The 19,907-nt window shown below is 41.5% G+C and overlaps 1 protein-coding gene across 2 annotated transcripts in view; it reads left to right on the forward strand.

Annotated features, from left to right (window-relative positions):
• The first annotated feature begins 1,235 nt into the window (after positions 1–1,235).
• LOC116037304 (SPRY domain-containing SOCS box protein 4-like) overlaps positions 1,236–19,907 on the forward strand; it is a 97,587-nt gene continuing 78,915 nt past the window's right edge. Inside the window, exons 1-2 of one of the 2 annotated variants that reach the window (XM_031281159.2) lie at positions 1,236–1,460; positions 18,774–18,936. The gene's annotated coding sequence lies outside the window, so the exon portion shown is untranslated. The remainder of the gene's footprint in view (positions 1,461–18,773; positions 18,937–19,907) is intronic. The other variant, XM_031281158.2, reaches the window with a different exon arrangement.

Consider the following 19,907-nt stretch of genomic DNA (forward strand, 5'->3'; position numbering starts at 1 on the left):
CAATTTACTGAATTTCACTGGTTTCTGTTGTCACTCCTTAAATTGCAATTGAAATTGTCAGACACCGATAGTTTTCTAATATCTGGCACACACACACACACACACACACACACACACACACACACACACACACACACACACACACACTTTGCGCATCGATTTCTACACAACTAAATTAATCAATGAATGTGGTTAAAAATTGGCCATAAGATCTTGTAGTGCAGCTGTTAGGGATGGTTAGCACAAACAGCACACACTGCCCCTATTACAACTCGATGCAAATCAATCAGTTGTTTTGCTTTTTAGATATTACAGCTGATCAGTCCATTGATCTTGTGGGTATCTAAATTGACTTCCACTTAACAGCCCGCTGATTTGTTTAGTGATAAATATTTTTGTTGGAAACCACAATCTGCTGGGGTGTAAGTACAAGAACAGAGTACGCTAATAAAGCATCGAAATGATGATACCTTCAAGTTCTGTCGGAGTCCTTGAGATATAACTGTTGAAGTCTGCAGGACTCTGCTGGACGACATAGCAGCAGAACAGATGTGCCTGATGCTGAAAATAATGGAAATACTGTTGAAGCTGAAGTGTCAGTTGAAATACAGTCAGGCCTACTGGCAGAAATTGATTAGGCTAAGGCAGTTACAATAGAAGTTTTGAAATTAGTTAAAGTTTCTGTTTTGAAACTGAATAAAGTTGAGGTGTCCTTTTAAGTGATAGTACCCAAAGGAGTAGAATATTTAATTGACGTTCAAGCACTGAAAGAAGTGTGACAAACTGTGATAAATTGAGTTGTGCTGTGATAGTTTTAGTGTAATCACTAAAAGCAGATGTCTTTTTTAAAAATAAGGAAAATAAAGCAGTGCTAAAATTTAAGTAACGACAATTCAAATGTGATTATACAAATCAAAATATAAAATGAATAAATACAACCATAAAACAGATTATGGCAATAGCCTATATCCTAACATTTTCAACCAAATAAAATAGTTTTGAAACACTGGCAGCTATATCGGCTTATTGGTAGTAGCAGCAGCTGTAGTAGTAGTAGTAGTAGTTGTTGTTGTTGTAGTAGTAGTAATAGGCTAGTAGTTGTGGTATAATTTTTGTTCATCTGCAGTATCTTAACGGTAACCTGAGTTTACGAGCAGCCCCTGGATGCACCATCGGAGCCTGAGCCAATAGCGTCAGAGCAGAACGCTTTGTTGTGGTGGAAGCGACCAATCAGCGCTCGTTCCGCGGCGTAGAGGGTCCATGGCTGCCTGGATGTATCGGTATCGAGCCGCAGTTTGCTGCAACAAAGAACCCGTTGCTACACCGCCGAAACATAAGTAATAGCGCTGGAATAACGTTGTTGTCATCAGCGGAGACGAGGAGAGTTCTCGGTTCTTCTTACCTCGTGGAGAAGTCCTCAGAGAAAAGTGTCGTCTGGAGACGAGTTGAGGTTGTGTTCGGTGAGTGTTTCTCTGTTTACACCGGATGAGCTGACCACAGTTACAGGCTGGTCAGCAGAACGCTGTGTCCCTTTAAAAAGTACCTTCAGTCCATGTTTGGACTGTTGATTGATTGTATAAATTTAAATTTCAGGCGGAGAAAAACTACTTCCCATTCTATAGCGAGGGTTACTTTTAGTTTCTCACAGGTTACCTGTACAGCGTACCTTATTGTGCATGAATTCATGAGCATGTATAATGTATGTGTCTACATTTTCACATGGTTACTTCTCTGGCCACACTGATGGCACCTCATCCGTCATCTTACAGCACACAGTAATTGGATGGAAAGGTTGACTGACTCTCTGTATTTGCCTCTGAATGTAATGTGTGTGTGTGTGTGTGTGTGTGTGTGTGTGTGTGTGTGTGTGCGTGTGTGCGTGTGTGTGTGTGCGTGTTTGATTGAGTGAGTGAGTGTGTGGATGCATTTATAAGTTAGCAATGAGAGATGTGCTTGCATTAGGAATCAGAAGAAACCTTAGATTCAAGAAGTTGACCAGTGGTTTTCAACATTTATGGCCTGTGACCCTCTAAAGTGAAGCAATCTCTACCTGTGTACCCTCCTTGTCACAGGTGGGTTTGTCTGTGTTGTCAGTAGAGGTAAAACAATATAGTATGCCACAATAAAAGAGCAAAGATTAGAAAGAAAGTCAAAACAGAAACATCTTGTAACCTCTCTGATTTATCTTGTGTTATCTTAGGGGGTTGGTCAAAATAAAATGACCATTGTTTCAAAATAATTAACTTCGAATGACCAACATTGGCCGTTTTTATAAGCCTAAAGATGCGTAATATCACAATAGAAGTGCCACAGAAAGTGTTACTCTATATCAGTTGTTTTTTAGAGAGTTCTAAGTCTCTGTATACTATTTTGTAAAGTAACAATGCCTTTCCTTGCAGTAATCTATGAGTAGAGGTGTGAATCTTCACTGATCTCCCGATTCGATTAGATTACGATTATCATGTCTTCGATTCGATATCTCGATGCATCTCGATGCATCATGATGCGTCAAATACATTTTTCTATTAAAGCCATATAGGATATTTAATTCATAGCTTTTCAAGCTTCAAAAACAAAACATTCTGCAGAGCTCTAATACTAAATAAATTGGATACATAAAACTACAGCACTGAGCACATGGCACTTCCTGAATGTGCAAAACATAACAGAATATGTAAACAGAAAGGTCGTTAGGCATGTATTAAATTGTAAACAGAAATAATCGATTATGGCCCGGTCGATTATCGATGCAGCATTGTCCATGTCCACGATTCGATGCATCGATTATTTGATTAATTTCAACACCTCTATCAATGAGTGATCTATTCTCTCCGTGGCTACACCTTGACATTTAAGCCGCCTACACATGATAAGCGGCAACAAAAAAAACAACATACTCAGCTAAGATGGGTACGGTGACAGGGCCGTGGAAAAAGGCGAGCAGATGGTAAGAGCAGGGAGGGGAGGACAGGAAAGAGGAGTACAGAGAGATGGAGTGTAAAGCTGCAGACACGCTGACCAGACCACCGACCCTCAGCAGAAAAGGCAGTTGGACTGATCAGTCTCCCCGAGTTGGTCAAAAAAGTGCCTCGGAACACACCAAAGCGACGAGATGTAATAAGTCTCCATAACAGCAGGCGGCGCTAATCTGTATTGTCGCCCAAAAATGACCTAAATGGATGAATGTGTCACGTGGGTCTGGTTTCTCCAGGAAATTCAAAGACCGACTGTCATGGCGGCTTGTTCAGAATACGATCTCATATTGTACTAAAATAGTTCACAGAAATGTGTTTCTGAAAACATTTTAAGCGACAAATAGGCCGTGCAGTTGCTGAATCTGTCTTCATTTCAGATCGACAAAGGTCAGTTTAAAAGATTTTCGTCAGATTTTGAGAGACTCTAGTCACGCTCATTCCACTCCCCGTTTCCGGGTTAGCACTCCACCATAGAGCTGTAATCGGGCCTTAAAAGTTTGGCCCGACAAGGCCCGAGCCCGACATAATTCGGCCCGAGCCCGACATTTTGATTGACAGATTTTTAAAACCCCGAACCCGTTTACAGCCCGACTGTACAAAAGGCCGTCTATCAGCAGTGATTAGAGTGCATGTCGGAAAATAGCGCGGACACGCTCTTCACGCCGCGAGCGGGCACACGCACCACTCGGTGGAAAAGGGAGAGAAAGAAAAAAGAGACTGCGCCGCACGCACACAGCTCTTTTGTCTTCCGTCAAGAATGAGTAATTTATACATTTTTTAACATCATTTATTCATGACTAACGGAGGCTATAGGCCACATGGAAGTTGGAACAAAGAAATAAAATAAGCCCTCCAGAAGCCAGCCTCTGTTTCACCTCCTCAGCATCCATTTTCACGCTAATCGAAACGCTTCACCTGACCGCTCGTTTACTGCGCAACTCGGAGGGCAAGCCCGAGCCCGGCCCGAGCCCGTGTAACATGATAGAAATGAAGACCGAACCTGACGGAACCCGTCGGGTCCCGTCGGGTTCGGGCAAAGAACTTCAGCTCTACTCTACCAATCAGATGGGTCATTTGAGTCCGACTGCCGGCAGTGGCCGCCCCGCCAATTATACATGTCAAATCGGCTAAAATGAAGGCCGATGGCCCCTCGGATGGGCGACGGCACGGAACACACCGAACAGACTCGAGTCACTGACCTCGCCAGACTGTCCAACGGCCGATTATCGGCTTGGTGTGTCAGCGCCTTAAAAGAAGAGCAGAGGAGAAGGATCAGAGTGTAAGAAGAGGAAAGGTGTAAGAGAGAGATCACTGGAAACAGGGGGTACTCCCTCCCTCCTCCCATGTACCAGGTGCACCATCGCTTCATTTGGTTTAATTTTAAAGTAATGGGCAACAAAGTGTGTGTGTGTGTGTGTGTGTGTGTGTGGAGAAAGTGTGTAGAGAGCGAGGGTGGGTGGAGTCTGCTGGTTGATGGATGGCCTGTTGAGATAAGGGAGGGGGTTGTTGATGGAGAGAGAGAGATAGAGGGATGAAGAGACGGAGGAGGAGGGGATGGGGCATTGTAATTGTGACAGGGGGTCATTTATCTGTCTGCTGGATCTGACCAGCCGCTCACTATAGGGGCTCAGTCTGCTCACATGCATCTCCACTTACTGCCTGTAGGTAGGCTACAACTCAGGTCATTAAAGGACAATTCCAGCGCAAAATGAACCTAGGGGTTAATAACATATGTGTACCGAGTCAAACGTTCTCTGGGATCTGTTTTCATGCTAATCGAATGCGTCTCTAGCTTTTAACAAGCTACCGCACAGCATTTCCCCTGGTATTCCCCGCACATTTCCCAAACATTATGTTGCATCCACCTTCCCCACCTGGCTTTTTCCATAACGTTTTGTCTCCTGTCCACACCTTTGCTACGCCTGTTCTTCTTTTTCTGCCTCTTCAGCTCTTGAACTCACTGACACTTTAACTATTTACAGTAAACACACTACCGTTGACGCTTCAACTTCACTGGAAATTTCAGTTCAACTGCTTTCATTTGTCCACACTTCAACTGATTTCAGCTGCTTTAACAGCAAATAACACTTTAAGTATTTAAAAAATTTTTTTTTTGCCTGTTTACACCTGCAATTTCCAGCGTAAGCGAGCACTTACATTTTCCTCCATAAAATGTATCCTTTTCTAGTCTTGTACATTCTTTGCATTCTTCTCCCATCCTCCTGCTCAGCTCTCTCCCTCCTAATCTGTTTTCTCTGTCTTTATTTCTCCTTTTTCTATCCCTTTTTTTTATAAAACACTCCCTTTGTCCCCTTTATCCCTCCAAAGGGACTAATAAGCAGCATTATGAGTCAGTGTGAGGAGATTGGCAGATGGGATTCAGCTCATAGGCCAGATAAGGGTTTCTTACTCAACTGTGTCTTATCACACCCTGTCACTGCTATTTAAACTGCTACTGACTGGCATTATGTATAGAGCGGTAAAATGTGGGAGTAGTCCCTGTGCAGAAGGGTGCCAATGATGTCAGAGTACGAATTTAAATGCAGAGATGAGTGACTTTTTCGGGGAAGTTCTCAAAGGCAACGTCCAGCAAGGAGTTGACTCAGTGTTATCAGTGGATGTTTGGCATTTTAAGTCATGCTAGTGACGTGGCTCTAGGGATAGCAATGATGGTTGGTCGGTCAGTTGGTTGGTCCGTCCACCACTTTGGTCCAAACTTTAATATCTCAATAACTCATGGTTGGATTTTTATAAAATTTGCAGTACACACATTCATGCCTCCCTTAGGATGCATTTTAATAACTGGGGACTCCTTAACCTTTCATCTAGCAGCAATTCTTTTTTTTTTTTTTTGGGTCTGTAATTTTTGAATAATATTTATTTTATTTTATTTTAAAATTTTCTGGAAACAACTATGGAATTTGGTACTAATAAATAGGGTGACGGGAACATCCTTAAAAAACTCAGTATGAACTCAAGTAAATATTATTTAATTACATATTTATAATTAGAAATGTTATGCTTCATATATATGTTGAATTGTATGCCTCCCTGATGACACATTTTTGCATGTTCAGCTGACCTGGCAGGCAGATGGGAGTGGGAATGGATTTATATTCAGCAGCCTTTTGTTAAGTCAGTGATAGACTGCTGAGGTTACACACACACACACACACACACACATACACACACACCAGACACACACACACACACACACACACACACAAATACACACAAATACAAAGACGTCACTCAAGGAAAACAGCACTCTTAGCATTGCTGCGCTCTAAAGTCAATGACATCAGCGACTACAGAGAAAAACAAACAGGAAGACCATGTGTTCCGTTCCCCATACCTGCCAGGTACTTAAGTGTCTAAATGCAGTGTGTGTGTGTTGTGCGTGTTGTGCCTACTGATGCATTGGTGACTCACAGAGGGCATTACAATGACAGGATAACTCAAGTAACTGTGCACTTTACAGTAACAGTGGCAGATGTCCTCCTGGTGACTGGCAGTCCAATGAGTGGCTGAGATGTCATGTATTCCTGAAAAATCTGTTGTGTGCAACTTTACTGGTGTGTTTTAGCTTGCTCATCAGTTTATCGGGGCGAGGGTTGATGCTGCTTGTCATCTTGTTGCCATCCTGCGTGATATGCATCAGTTTGTCAAGGAAAGATTGCAGCAGTGTGAGTCGTTAATCAATGTGCCCCTCACAAGGAATGGAGCCTGACAAGGCAGCAGTGGAGTTTGGAGCCCTTGGGGAGACAACAGGGTACATGAAATCATTAGTGTTGTGGCAAACAGACCTTAGTTAACAGCTAATGTCCACTCCATCATCATCATCATCATCATCATCATCATCATCATCATCATCATCATCATCATTAGTATAAGATAAGATAGATAAGACTTTATTGATCCCACAATAGGGAAAATCGGGTATTGAGTAACGAAAAATGCCATGTCATTCAATACCAAATTTCAATACCTAAGGAGCAAATCTCATCAGCGTCAGTGAGCCATTAGTCTATATCCACGACGTTTAATTTCCGGGATTGCTCCGTTCCCGCCAGAAATTCCACTCTTTTCGGCGGGATGTCCGTCACCTTCCGCTTTCTTTGTGTTGGAATTTTAAACTCCGGTGGATTTCTGAGGACTATGGTTAACTGCTCCTCAGATCTCTGCAGGGTAAATCCAGACAGCTAGCTAGACTATCTGTCCAATCTGAGTTTTCTGTTGCACAACTTCTGGACGTACACATGTTCCACCAAAACAAGTTCCTTCCCGAGGCTATTTTGCAGAGGAACCGTGGCTCCGTCTGGCGCTTAGCACCGCCCAAGACGATTGTGATTGGTTTAAAGAAATGCCGATAAACCAGAGCATGTTTTTCTTGCATCCCAGAATGCTGTGTGGACTAGCCAGATCCTCCTCCGCAGCGCTGTGGAGGAAGGTCTCGCTCATACAGCATGCTAAATACCAAAATCTAACAATGCTTGTGATTGGCTGTCTAATGTGACAAGTTGTAGAGACATGCAGGAAAAACTCTTATGTTACAGAGACGGGCTCACTTAGTAAGAGCTGAACAATAAATAAAAAGATTTGTGCCGTAATGTTGTAATTTCTTTTAGTTATAATGGATTTTATAAAACTGGTAGCGAAAAAAGTATCATTCAGGAACCGGTATCGAAGACACGGTTACATTAGGGCTGCAGCTATCGATTATTTTAGTAATCGAGTGTTCTACCGATTATTCCATCGATTAATCGAGTAATCGGATAAGAAATACTTTTGTTTTATTGAAGAGCAATAATAAACAATAGTTTGGTTACATTTTCGGAAAAAGCTACATTTTTGTAGCCTACATTGCTTACAATATCATCTCTCAAAAAACTAAACATATGAAGTGCATTTAAGTGCCATATTACATTGTAAAATTACATTTTCTGAAATGACATCAACTTCACACTAAGGCATACATAAACATACATAAACATGCATAAACATGACCTTAAGTTGTGCAACTTAACTTTCAGAACTACAAGTTTCATCCTGAGACTGATCTGTATATAGGCCTATATGTAAATATATGTATATGTAAATATTAATTATACTCAATCTATTTTAATTTATATATAATATATAAATTAAAATAGATTGAGCTCTGTTACACTTATGCTAGTAGATCGTTGATCAGCTGTTTCTCCATGAAGAGAGAGAGTGAGAGAAAATGGTGCGCAACAACCAGCTGTTTCTCCGACGGGATAGTCAACAAGTCGGCTCTTTAGATCAAATTGTGGTCACTGCTACGTATTTTCTTGTCTTTGTTTTTGGTAGTTGGTGTGTTTGGTGTAGTTTCATCGTCCATACAACTCCGTGATTTACTTTTGTCGGGTCCGCTTCATGGAATGGATGAGAAATGTTTTCTGTTGAGATGCTGAAGCATTGACGTCGTGCTATTATTGTGGTAAGCTAGTTCGGTTTTTCAGTAGACACACTGTACAGAGTTCTCGTTTTAACTACGTTTGAACTGATTCCAAACTTTGGACACTTTCTGTCGTTTTCTCCAGCCTGTCTCTTCTCTTAGCCCCTCACTATTTACTCTCTGGCATGTGCCGCCCGCAGACTTAGCAGCGTCTGGTGTGCGACAATAATAATGATCCGTGTGGAAACACCGTCCGTCAGCAATACAACGTTGGTATCATTGATTTAACTAAGCTTCGAGGCAAATCATTTTGCATCAAGGATTTTTTGTAATCGAATTATTCGAGTTATTCGAGGAATTGTTGCAGCCCTAGTATACATTTTTTTTGAATGACACCCAGCCCTACTCATTTCACCTTGTCGTGTCCCGTCTTATCACGTATCGTTTGGCTTCCTGTCGGTCCCAATCATCTCGTCTTGACATCTTGTCTGATCTGATTGGAAGTTTGGTTTCTGGAGAGGAAGGAGGGCTGCACAGTGGAAGTAGAGGTGTGCCTCATTTACATATAAATGACAGTCGTGTCTGAGGTGCTGTGCTCTCGCTCATTTGTCATCTTGCGCTCATTCAGTGTCCGTGTGTGTGTGTGTGTGTGTGTGTGTGTGTGTGTGTGTGTGTGTGTTTCTCCTCAACATTGAAGTGTGTCCTTTCTCCTATATGTGTGTGTCAGTGCAGCGCCATTATGAGTCAATGTGGACAATCAGCTCTGAATCAGCTGCCTCATACTGCAGCCTGCCTGTGGTTTCATAGCGACTATCCGATGGCTTTTCCAGTTGGATGAAGTCAATTGACTCATCCTGGAATTTAAAGCAGGCATGTGATCATTTGGGCCAGAGTGAAAAACTTGAGGGAAATGTGAGTGGTGAGGGTGTATTCACTGATACAGTGTGCTCTGGGTGAACAACAAATGTCTGATTGGATGTTGCAAGTTTCTTTTGTTTTACAAAAAGGAAAAACGATAGAATTTCCCGCCAGAGACTCTATAGCCTTGAAGTCTTCTCGCGTATCATCTCAGAGTGGTTTTTGTAACAGGAATCCTTGCTGGCTTCTCTGACTATAAACCCAAAAATAGACCAGGCAGCACTCGTAGGAATGGTTACCACGCTAATATTAGATGTAATATTAAATCTGTCCTTCTTAAAGGAAATGAGTTGAACCCAGGGCTACGATGCTTATGGGAAAGCAGCCAATGACACTATTTTTTACTGTAACATAGCCTTGGGGCTGAGATATGGCCAAAATAATGATAGCACAGTAATTTGAAACGTTAATGTTTAAAACAATAATAAAATTATCAACAAAAACAACAACTATTTTTTGATATTAGCCATTTTCCAAACTATCGGTATCGACATTTATAATGGCCGATGCATTTTTTTTTTATCAGAATCACTTATAATGACAAATGACAAATGATTCTGATAATTCAATTAGGGATGCACCAATCCACATTTTTTCACTTCTGATCCGATCCCGATACCTGAATTTGGATATCGGCCGATACCGATACTATTCCGATACCAGAGCTGTGTTTGCTTTAATATTATTATTATCATTATTGTTTGATTGCTTGATTTTATATGATGCTGAAATAAACTCCTCTCAACAGGCAAGTATGATATGTACGTATGTATGCATGTATGTCCCAAAAGGCAACTTGAGTTAAGTATAAGGTCAGAAAAGGAAGTCAGAAAAACAGGAAGTCCTGTTAACAGGACAAATCCCATTCTGAAAACAAATATGCAACTGTAAGGGTTTCAAATTGATTGTCATGTCAATATGTATTACATTCCCAAAATGTCAAATACTTGAGTATTGAAATATAAGAAAAGTGCAAGTGTAAACATCTTACACATACTATCAATAAAACAGTGTGCATCTGAACAGCACACATCAAGTACACTGGCTCTTGTAGCATCAACAAATCAAGGTTTTAAAATGTCAAATATCTGAAATATAAGAAAAGTGCAATAACTGTAAACATCTTACACACACACACACACACACACACACACACACACACACACACACACACACACACACTATCAATAAAACAGTGTACATCTGAACAGCACAAATCAAGTACACTGGCTCTTGTAGCATCAACAAATCAAGGTTTTAAAATGTAATATATTTGAAATATAAGAAAAGTGCAATAACTGTAAACATCTCACACACACACACACACACACACACACACACACACACAGACAGACACACACACACACACACACACACACACACACACACACTATCAATATAACAGTGTCAATCTGAACAGCACAAATCAAGTACAGTAGGAGGTTTGGCACTGAAGATGACCTGGATTAAGCTTAACGCCAGAGTCTAACTATTCTTCAAAAGAAAACAATAAAAAGTAAATGACTCCTCAAAAAGTTAACACTGAGGGAGTGTTGTGACATTAGTCCCTCGTGGACAACGAGTTGCAGCGAGTGAGCAAAACAGCCCAAATTAGGAACTGCCAAGTCTTCCATCGCAGCCTTCATATTACGTGCATTGTCCTGTAGAATGGCATGCACTTTTTCCAGGGGGATCTCCCAGTGATTTAACATCTCTATAATGGAGACTGCGATTGTAGCTCGGTTGTGTGAACCCCTGCACTTTTTCACAAGCACCGCGCTACAGAGGCCATGTGTATCTGAGTCAACCCAGTGCACTGTGAGGCTTATCAGCGACATTGGGCAGACATCTGAAGTCCAAATATCTGTAGTAAAGCTCAGGGCTGGAACTCCTTTTAACTTCTCAGCTAACTTGGTTGACACTCGGCTGTATAGTTCAGGTAGCACAGTCTCTGATAAATATCTCCTGGATGGTAAACTATACCGTGGCTGCAAGTGTTCAATCAGGCTGCGAAATCCAGCGTTTTCCACCACTGATAACGGTTGGTCATCAAGTACGATGAAGTTGAGCAACTTCTCGGTAATCCCTTTAGCCTTTATGTTGTCTGCCTGGAGTTTACCTTGCTTCTGGAATGACTCCAGAAGTTATTCCTGACGGCTCCCGTTGTCTTTCTGCCCCCTGGCTAAAAAATCCTCATGCTCTTTAACGTGGTGCTTTTTTAAATGTTTGATTGTGTTCGTTGTGTTGTACGACGCGAGGGAGCTTCCGCCTCTCTGAATTACGGCTTTGCAAACATTGCATTTTGCTGTCTTGCTCTGCGGTGTTTCCAGTGTGAAGTATTTCCACACAGCGGACATGTTGGCTAGCCACAATGCTGCTCAATGCTATCCTGCTAGCTGGCTGCAAACTGCGGAATGGATTTCCTGAGTGGGGGCGTGTCTCATAACTCTGTGTCTCATACATGGATTTCTCGGCAACGTCATCACTGATTGCGCACGCAACCGGGGGGCAGAAAGAAGACGTGTTTCGTGTAGCTAGTAGTAGTAGCAGCATAGCATAAGTCAAAATGCCAAGGAGTTGTTGTGTGGTTAATTGTACAAACAGAGCCAGTGATGGGTGCCTGATGTTTAACATACCTAGGGGGAAGCATGGTTTTGGCAAAAACCGGCGGAGGTTATGGCTTTAAGCCATAAGAAGGGCAGATTGGGGTCATATGCAAGAGGCTCCCATTATATCAATCAGAAAAGTTGCAGCTTGTTCAGTTGTTCAGCTAAGTGATATCTACCTGTCAGGGCTGTAGTACTCGAGTCCGGACTATAGACAGTTAAAGGTCCGGACTCGAGACAAGTTTAGACTGCTAGCTAAAGCTACGCCGATGTTTTGCTAACGTTAGCGCAACAGCGTTAGCCTAGCCTGCTAGCTAGCTAGGTAAATATTACGACTGCCTTCGTAGTTTCTTATATCTGCGTCCACGTTGTCAACATAAGACCTGTGGCGTTAGTGCTCCTTTTGTACCATAATGTTATTGAATAAAATATTAAGCTTCGCTCCTACGAGGGGTGGGTTTTATTACGTTACACACAAAGCTAACTGGCTATAGTTAGCCTATATGCTAGCGGACATTAGCTAACGTTGCCGAGACAGCGGCAGTAGAGTTTCGGCGAGCTAACCACGACAGTGTTGTCGCCCTCTCGCCCACAATCAACCTCTGCTGCTAAAAACAGTCAACCTGCAGTGATGTTTTGAAATGGAGACACACATATCGTACCTTTTCCTGGAAATCCTGGCCATTATTTTAATGCATAAACCAACCATAGGGGTACACTCAGGGGTAACCCTGCTGCTAACATTGGCTATTACATTAGCCTAAAATGATAATTATAGCCATACATATATATCACAGTAACACTGCAAAATTAAAGACAGACAAACAGATCCAACTAAAATTACGTTTTATTGAGTCAGCAGTTAGCTATATACAAACAATAAGGAAAGCTTAAGGTTGTTGCAGTAGTGGACCAGCTCACCAATCTGGCTTTCTGCCCCTGGTATACGCACGCACCCTGTAATGTTTGTAAACAGGAAACCCGTCTATTGAGCCGCGCCTCCGTTCAGGAAATCCATTCCACAGTTTGCAGCCAGCTAGCAGACTAGCCGGCGGGAAGCACTTTTGGAGTCATTTCAGCAGACAACGTTAAAGCACAGACATGGCTTATGGATATCAGATATCTCCGCAGGTTGGATCGGGAAAATCCAATACGTGAATTACGCTGGTATTGGTCCCGATACCGATACTGGAACGGTCCCGATACCGATACTGGATCGGATCAGCCCCATCCCTAAATTCAATATAAAAAAAAATAAAATAAAAACGGACGAAACACCCTTCAACCATGTTCTGAGTGTTGGCCTTGCATAGTTTGTCCACCAGAGAGCGCTCTACAACGTCCCTGTTGGCAACACTCTTTGATTTTTGTTGTTGTTATTGTGTTTTTGTTCAAAGGACTTTAAGTTTCATATCTTAAGTTTGTATTTTTATACATTTTATTTATCAGAACTTTAATATATTTTGACGTTCCTCTGTTCTGTTGAGACAATAAAACAAACTATTATTTTTCAACTACATTATCATATTATTTTAGTGAGGACTCATAAATAACTACAAATAACTAATGTTAAGGAAATCTGTTTATGTTTTGTTACGCATTTCTGGATTTTTAAAAAATATATATATTGGCCGATATTTATCGGAATATCGGATTTTTTTAATCATCAAATATTTGTATCGGTATCGGCCTTAAAAATCCTTTATCAGTCGGTACCTATTAGGTACCATCAGGGCCTCCTGATAATAATAAGTATGCATGATATGATCATGTTTTTAATATGCTACAAGAAACACTGTGAAATATGCTTGCATTCTTCAGTTCTCTTTTTTTTTTTTTTACTCAACTACTTGCATCACTTTTCGTGTGAACAGTGGAAGGCAACAGACTGACCTCACCCCCGCTGTAGGAGCTCGGAATAGCTGTAAACATTTTTGCCCTGTTTGAAGCATACTGAGACCTTTTAGCATTAGCACTCATCATGTGCATGCTGTTTTGTTTTGAGTATAGAAGTCAAATCAAAGCAACAGGAGTTAGTAGTTGTAGTAGACTGCATGATGAGTAGGTGTTGTAGTATTTTAGCGGACCACTCACTAAGTCATCTGGGGGGAAAAAAATGTAGCCTTTATTTTTGACAGGACAGCAGAAGAAATGAAAGGGGAGAGAAAGGGGGGAATGACATGCAGCAAAGGGCCGCATGTGCCAAATGAGATCACTCACTTACAGGTCGACTCCTGATGTCAACCTTACTACATTTTTGTTTTTTTGGCCTAGCTTTACTTGGCAGATACTCCAAGCCAAAAGGGGAATACACTGAAGGAGTCTTCTTTCTTGAGAGAAGACTTCTTCAGTAAATCATCACAAAAACAAGTACTGCCATAACCGATTATTGATTTTGATTTGATTTTGACCACAGTGACTTTGTGACACTATAGCTCCATATATCCATCCACTGATTATCAGTGTGACATCATATAGCATAATTTCCATTCCTAACAGAGAGTGATTTGTGTATCAGCTTGTTTGCTTTTTTGCTTATTCACGCTTGAAGGTAGCGGTCCATGTCAAATTAAGCAACTTTTAGTGCAAAAATTCATTCAAATTATGTTGCAGTGATGATGATTCTAGAAATAGTCTCCAGCGTCTCTGGCTTGGATGGTAGAACCGCACGACACTGTTGACATTATCTGCTAATTCTATGGGGGAAGCTGTGTTTAAAAAAGTGTGAGGGCATTTCCTTCGCTGCCTCCCACTCTCTTCCTCTTTCTGTCTTTGTCTCTCTCCGTCTATTTTCTGGCCATAATTACAGAGCTCATGAAAGTGTTTAGAGTCTCATGAATATTTAGGTCTTGGAGGGGAAGTGTCAGGAGAGCCCCATGTGTGGCTGGTCTGCCCTAATTATGGAGATAGGCCTCCACACGCTCCCTCACACACACACACACACACACATTTAAAATGAAGTAGAAAGACCAGAAAATGATCAAAAGCTGGCAATTTGGGAAAAGTTAATATAGGCTTAAACAAATGTATAATTACACACACACCCACACACACACACACACACACACACACACACACACATACACACACACACAGCAGGGAAATAATAATGGCTCGGCTGGTTGTGCCTTGCAGCTGGCTCTGTCTGCTCCCTATTGTTTAATAGTGAGCTAATGATGGACAGGAACCTGGGAGATTAAGGTGTGTGTGTGTGTGTGTGTGTGTGTGTGTGTGTGTGTGTGTGAGACTCTGGAGGCTTTAAGTTTTTTATTAATGCCATGTCATGCTAAATCATGGCAAGGATGTACAGGAGTGTTACTCATTGACTCTGTGATGGGCACCTTTGAGTCAAGGGGTGAAAAGAAAGAGGGAGTCATGTAGGGGTGTGCAAAAAATTTATTTGAATTTGAATGGAGATTCAAGCTCTACCGATTCAAAATTGATTCATAGAATTCAAAAAATCAATTCATTTTTTTCTTCTTTTCGTTTTGACACTATTGTCTTGTAATGACATTACCTCGCCATTACCATAAATGGCACTGTAATTGTCACAGTTCTAAAAAGAAAGGGCCTAATTTTAGGAAGTTCAATGCGCCCAGTCGAGTTCACATTTCAACAGTCAACCTGGTAGCTGAAGTACTCCTTAAACCACATTTAGCAGAATTTTTTGTTTGATCTGAGTACAGCACTTTAAAGCTAAATGTAAAAGCTCCTTTTATTTAACAGTTTTATACTTGAATTAAATGTATTTGAAAGCTGGCCAAAGCTTGGTACTTTTGCAGTTTTTAGTTGCAAAAGTTTTTATTTTTGTATGAAGACATATAAAGTAATATCAAACTACATTTCATTTGTTGTGTTTCTTTTCTTTTAAATTGTATGTCTACTGCAATCACATGGGAAAAGTAATTACATTTATATACTGTGAATGGTTTTTTGAATCAAGAATCGTTTTTGAATCGAAAATCGGAATCGAATCGAATCGTGACATTTTCTGAATCGTACACCCCTAGAGTCATGCTTTTTTAGCTGGAGAGGAAGGAAGGGGTGCATGAACAGAACTACGCAGACACCGTGAGAAAGGAGGAAAATAGGAAGTCGGGATGAGACAAATACGGTGTGTGTGTGTGTGTGTGTGTGTGTGTGTGTGTGTGTGTGTGTGTGTGTGTGAGAGAGAGAGGAAGAGAGGTTGCATGTTGAAGGAGGCTAGTATTGTAGTGAGTCATTTCAGACAGGGAGGCTGGTGGAGGATGGAGGTAACTGGTGAGAAGAGAGGTGTAAGGAAATGTGGGAGAAAGATGAGAGACCTAAGGAGCATATGACGAGGATAAGAGAAGAGGGAGTACAGTGGAGTGTGTCAGTGCAGATGGTGATGTCTCTGTAAAGGTGAGAAGCGAGGGTGGTGAATTTAAACACAACATGTTTAGTCCCAGAATAGAGATTGGCATGATAATATAAATGATTCATTGCTGCAGTTAGGTGTACGTACTGTGTTTTAAAAATTCATAATGCTCACATACTGTCCCCGAACTGAGATCCAGCGTTAGAAATGGCCCCTTAGGCTACCATTCACATTAGCATTTATTACTGTGAGATCAGAGCAAATTTAAGTAAGCTACTTCGCCTCAGATACCGGATCACTGAATTACTTTAAAGTCCACATGGCAAATCAAAGGACGAACCAATATAAAGTGTCCTTATACATGTCACTTCAAAGTCCCCGATACTTGTTGTGCGAAGGCCACAGCACATCATTTTCACACGCCTCAAACCATTCAGTGACACCTCATGCACAGTATGGAAACATCTGTATTTTTGTAATGTTTAATCACTCATTTATTCAGGCTGTTCCTTTACTTTGTCACCTATCTGTATATTTAAAGTAGGCTGTTTGACACTTGTGACTTGTAAACACAACTTGCAAAGTTGCACCCTCCTCCCAAGCTCAACCAAAGACAAAGTCAGAACTGCGTGAAATGTGTCTTTACACTTGTCTGATAGGGGTATTAAACACAGTGGGAAAAGTAATAATAGGATTTAAAAAAACAAAATAACCGAAATGGGAAAATTACGTTGGTTAGAAGTTCAGAATTTTCGTAACTAATCGATTAATCATCCAACCTACTACGTTCACGTCAACATCCAAGTCGATAATGACGAGATATTTTGACTTTTCTGAAAGCTCAGATATATATTCGACTGAAAAACAAGAGAATAGGGATGCCTCACACACATCAGCCAAAGACGGTTGTTAAAGGTAATTAAACACACATTTAATGGATATAGTGTTATATTGTCAATACACCGTAATCAGTTCAGCTCAGTCACTTTACTATCCCAGATGGGAAACTTGATTTGCAGTCAGTGCAGTACAAATAAACCAAAAGACAACAATACAAAATAAAATAGTACAAAAATATTTCCTGTACAATATACAGAACACAATCAACACAACACTACAGCAGCAATCTCTAATAATCATAACCCTCACTAGACAAACTCTGTGATTATAAAACTGTCTTGAGTCCTTTGATGTCAACGCTTGCAAGTCGTAAACTTGGAAATATTTCCCATCCCATATGACAGGAACAAGGCATAAGCAAAGACCATATTGCGTTGCATCATGGGAAATTAAGGACTGAGTGTTTTGGGAGCTTGACCCATAACAGGGACTTGAAGTCAGGATATCTGCTGCTTCTGTTTATGGCTATGCTTTAAAAAAATCTGCCTCTTGTGAATCGCTCATCTTTATGGAAGTGCAATATTATTTCACTGGAGTACCCCTTTAAATTCAGGATGATAATAGAGATAAATGATCACAATATCCAGAAAGTGGATTCATACCATGTGAAAGCCCTGATGTAGCTCATTGTTATAATGTTCTGAGGACCATTGATGGAGTACTCCAGTCCTAGACTAGTGACTCAACTTGGTCTTGCGCACTGAGGACTTGGACTTGGACTTGAGGATTTATGAAATCGAATTCAAGCATTCATGAAATAGGACTCGGAAGTTGGATGAAGTTTCCGACCACTTTTATGTGGCAGTGATGGAATACTCGAGTCCAACTCGTCACTATTCTCTGGACTCGAGACTCAACTCGGACTCGAAGTAGAGCAGTGGCTGGTGGTTAAGGAAGGGAGCTTGGGACCGGGGAGGTTGCTGGTTCGATCCCCAATCTGAGTGGGGAAAGTGAAAGAGCAGCGCTTGTCCCTCCCTCATTTCCACCACTGAGGTGCCCTTAACCCCAACCGCTCCAGTGGAGCTGCTCAGTGGCCAGCAGATCAGACTATAGTTGTACTCGGCAGCATTCAGGTATGAATGTGTAACTGTGTGAATGTTGTGTGTCATTGCAAATGAGAAGTTGTTCTCAATCGACTCACCTGAATTAAAAAAAAATGAAAAATGAAAAAAAAAAGTTAGTTAATGGTGACTTGACTCAGACTCAACTCAACTCAGACTTCTTTGGTGACTTTTTTGACTCGGACTCGAACACTGGGGACTCGGCTACAACACTGGCTGAGGACAGAGTGAGTGAAAATAAAGTGGCAACATCTTTTTGCTCATGGATCCAGCATCCAGACATCAAAGACGAGCTCATTTCCTGGGCGCCTGGGTAGCTCACCTGCTAGAGCGCACACCCATATACAGAGGCTCAGTCCACAACGCAGCGGGTTCGGTTCCGACCTGCCGCCCTTTGCTGCATGTCGTTCCCCTTCTCTCTGTCCCCTTTCATGTCTGGAGCTGTCTTGTAAAAAAAAAGGCCTAAAAATGCCACAAAAAAAAAAAAAAAAAAAAGACGAGCTCATTTCTATGACAACATGACTAAAGTCTCTGCTAACTGTCCTGTCACAGTTAAATATCCGCGGCAGACCGGGAAGTTCTGTCGTCCAGCCGTTTGAGCGCTGCGGTCACGACAGGAGATCAGGCTCGTCTCGCCGCTGCCATGTGTGAGCTTTCATCAGGCCACTTCACAGCCCTCTGAGCGGAAACCAGACCACCAACACGTGCTGTGAAGGTATGCAGCTGCACACACACACACACACACACACACACACACACACACACACACACACACACACACACTCAGAGACACTCAAAGACACACAAACACACGTGTCAGCACCACTTATAACAGACCACAGTTTGATGAGGTGTGTCACCAGTCTGCAAGGAGTGGAGCCCACTCTGTGTGTGTGTGTGTGGGTGGGTGAGTGTGTGTGAGAGAGAGACAGAGAGAGAGAATTGGTTAGCAGTTAGTAATCACTTAATCACATATTAGCAATCACTGTTCATCAACCAACTCCAGACAGTCACTGCACTGGACGGGCTTATAATGTCATTCAGCAGCTGTGTGTTTATGAATATTTATGTGCGTGTATATGGTGAGCTGCCAGTGGAAGGCGAAAATAATGTATTTATTTATACGTCTTTATGTTTACGTTTGCATGCTTTATATTAGCTGAGAATTGAAATTAATAAACATTCCAGTGTAGCTTGCAGCCTGTCAGAACACCTTCAAAGTGTTTGTGTCCTCAGCGCTGTAAATGACCAGGTTTCAGATTTTGTTGGGACGCTTTTGCCACTATTTCTTTCTATTTTCGAACCTGAGTCGGTGGGGAGAGAAGGAGAAGTAGTAGTCATAATGAAAATGTCAAACACTACTCTCTCTCACACACATAACCATTTAGCTGTCAGTACAGTTGAAAGGAAATGGCCCTGGAAATTGGCATGTTCTCAATAGTGGGAAAACATTAACCTTTGATTACCACAGTGTGTGGTGTGTAGAAGTCCAGTCACAACTTCATGTGATTCATGCGGACAGTGTTATTACCAGTGGGCTACCTGCAGTATGTAAAAAAAAAAAAGAAGAGTAATTTAGCGTAGTGTTTTTCTGTTTGGGGTGGAGATGTGTTTATTTTAAATTTTTTGAATCTGCAGAAAATTCCGCAGGGAATTCTGCGTGCGGCCCTGCTAATATATTATCAC

Source organism: Sander lucioperca, chromosome 9 (genome assembly GCF_008315115.2).
Source record: "Sander lucioperca isolate FBNREF2018 chromosome 9, SLUC_FBN_1.2, whole genome shotgun sequence".
Classification (NCBI taxonomy): Eukaryota; Metazoa; Chordata; class Actinopteri; order Perciformes; family Percidae; genus Sander; species Sander lucioperca.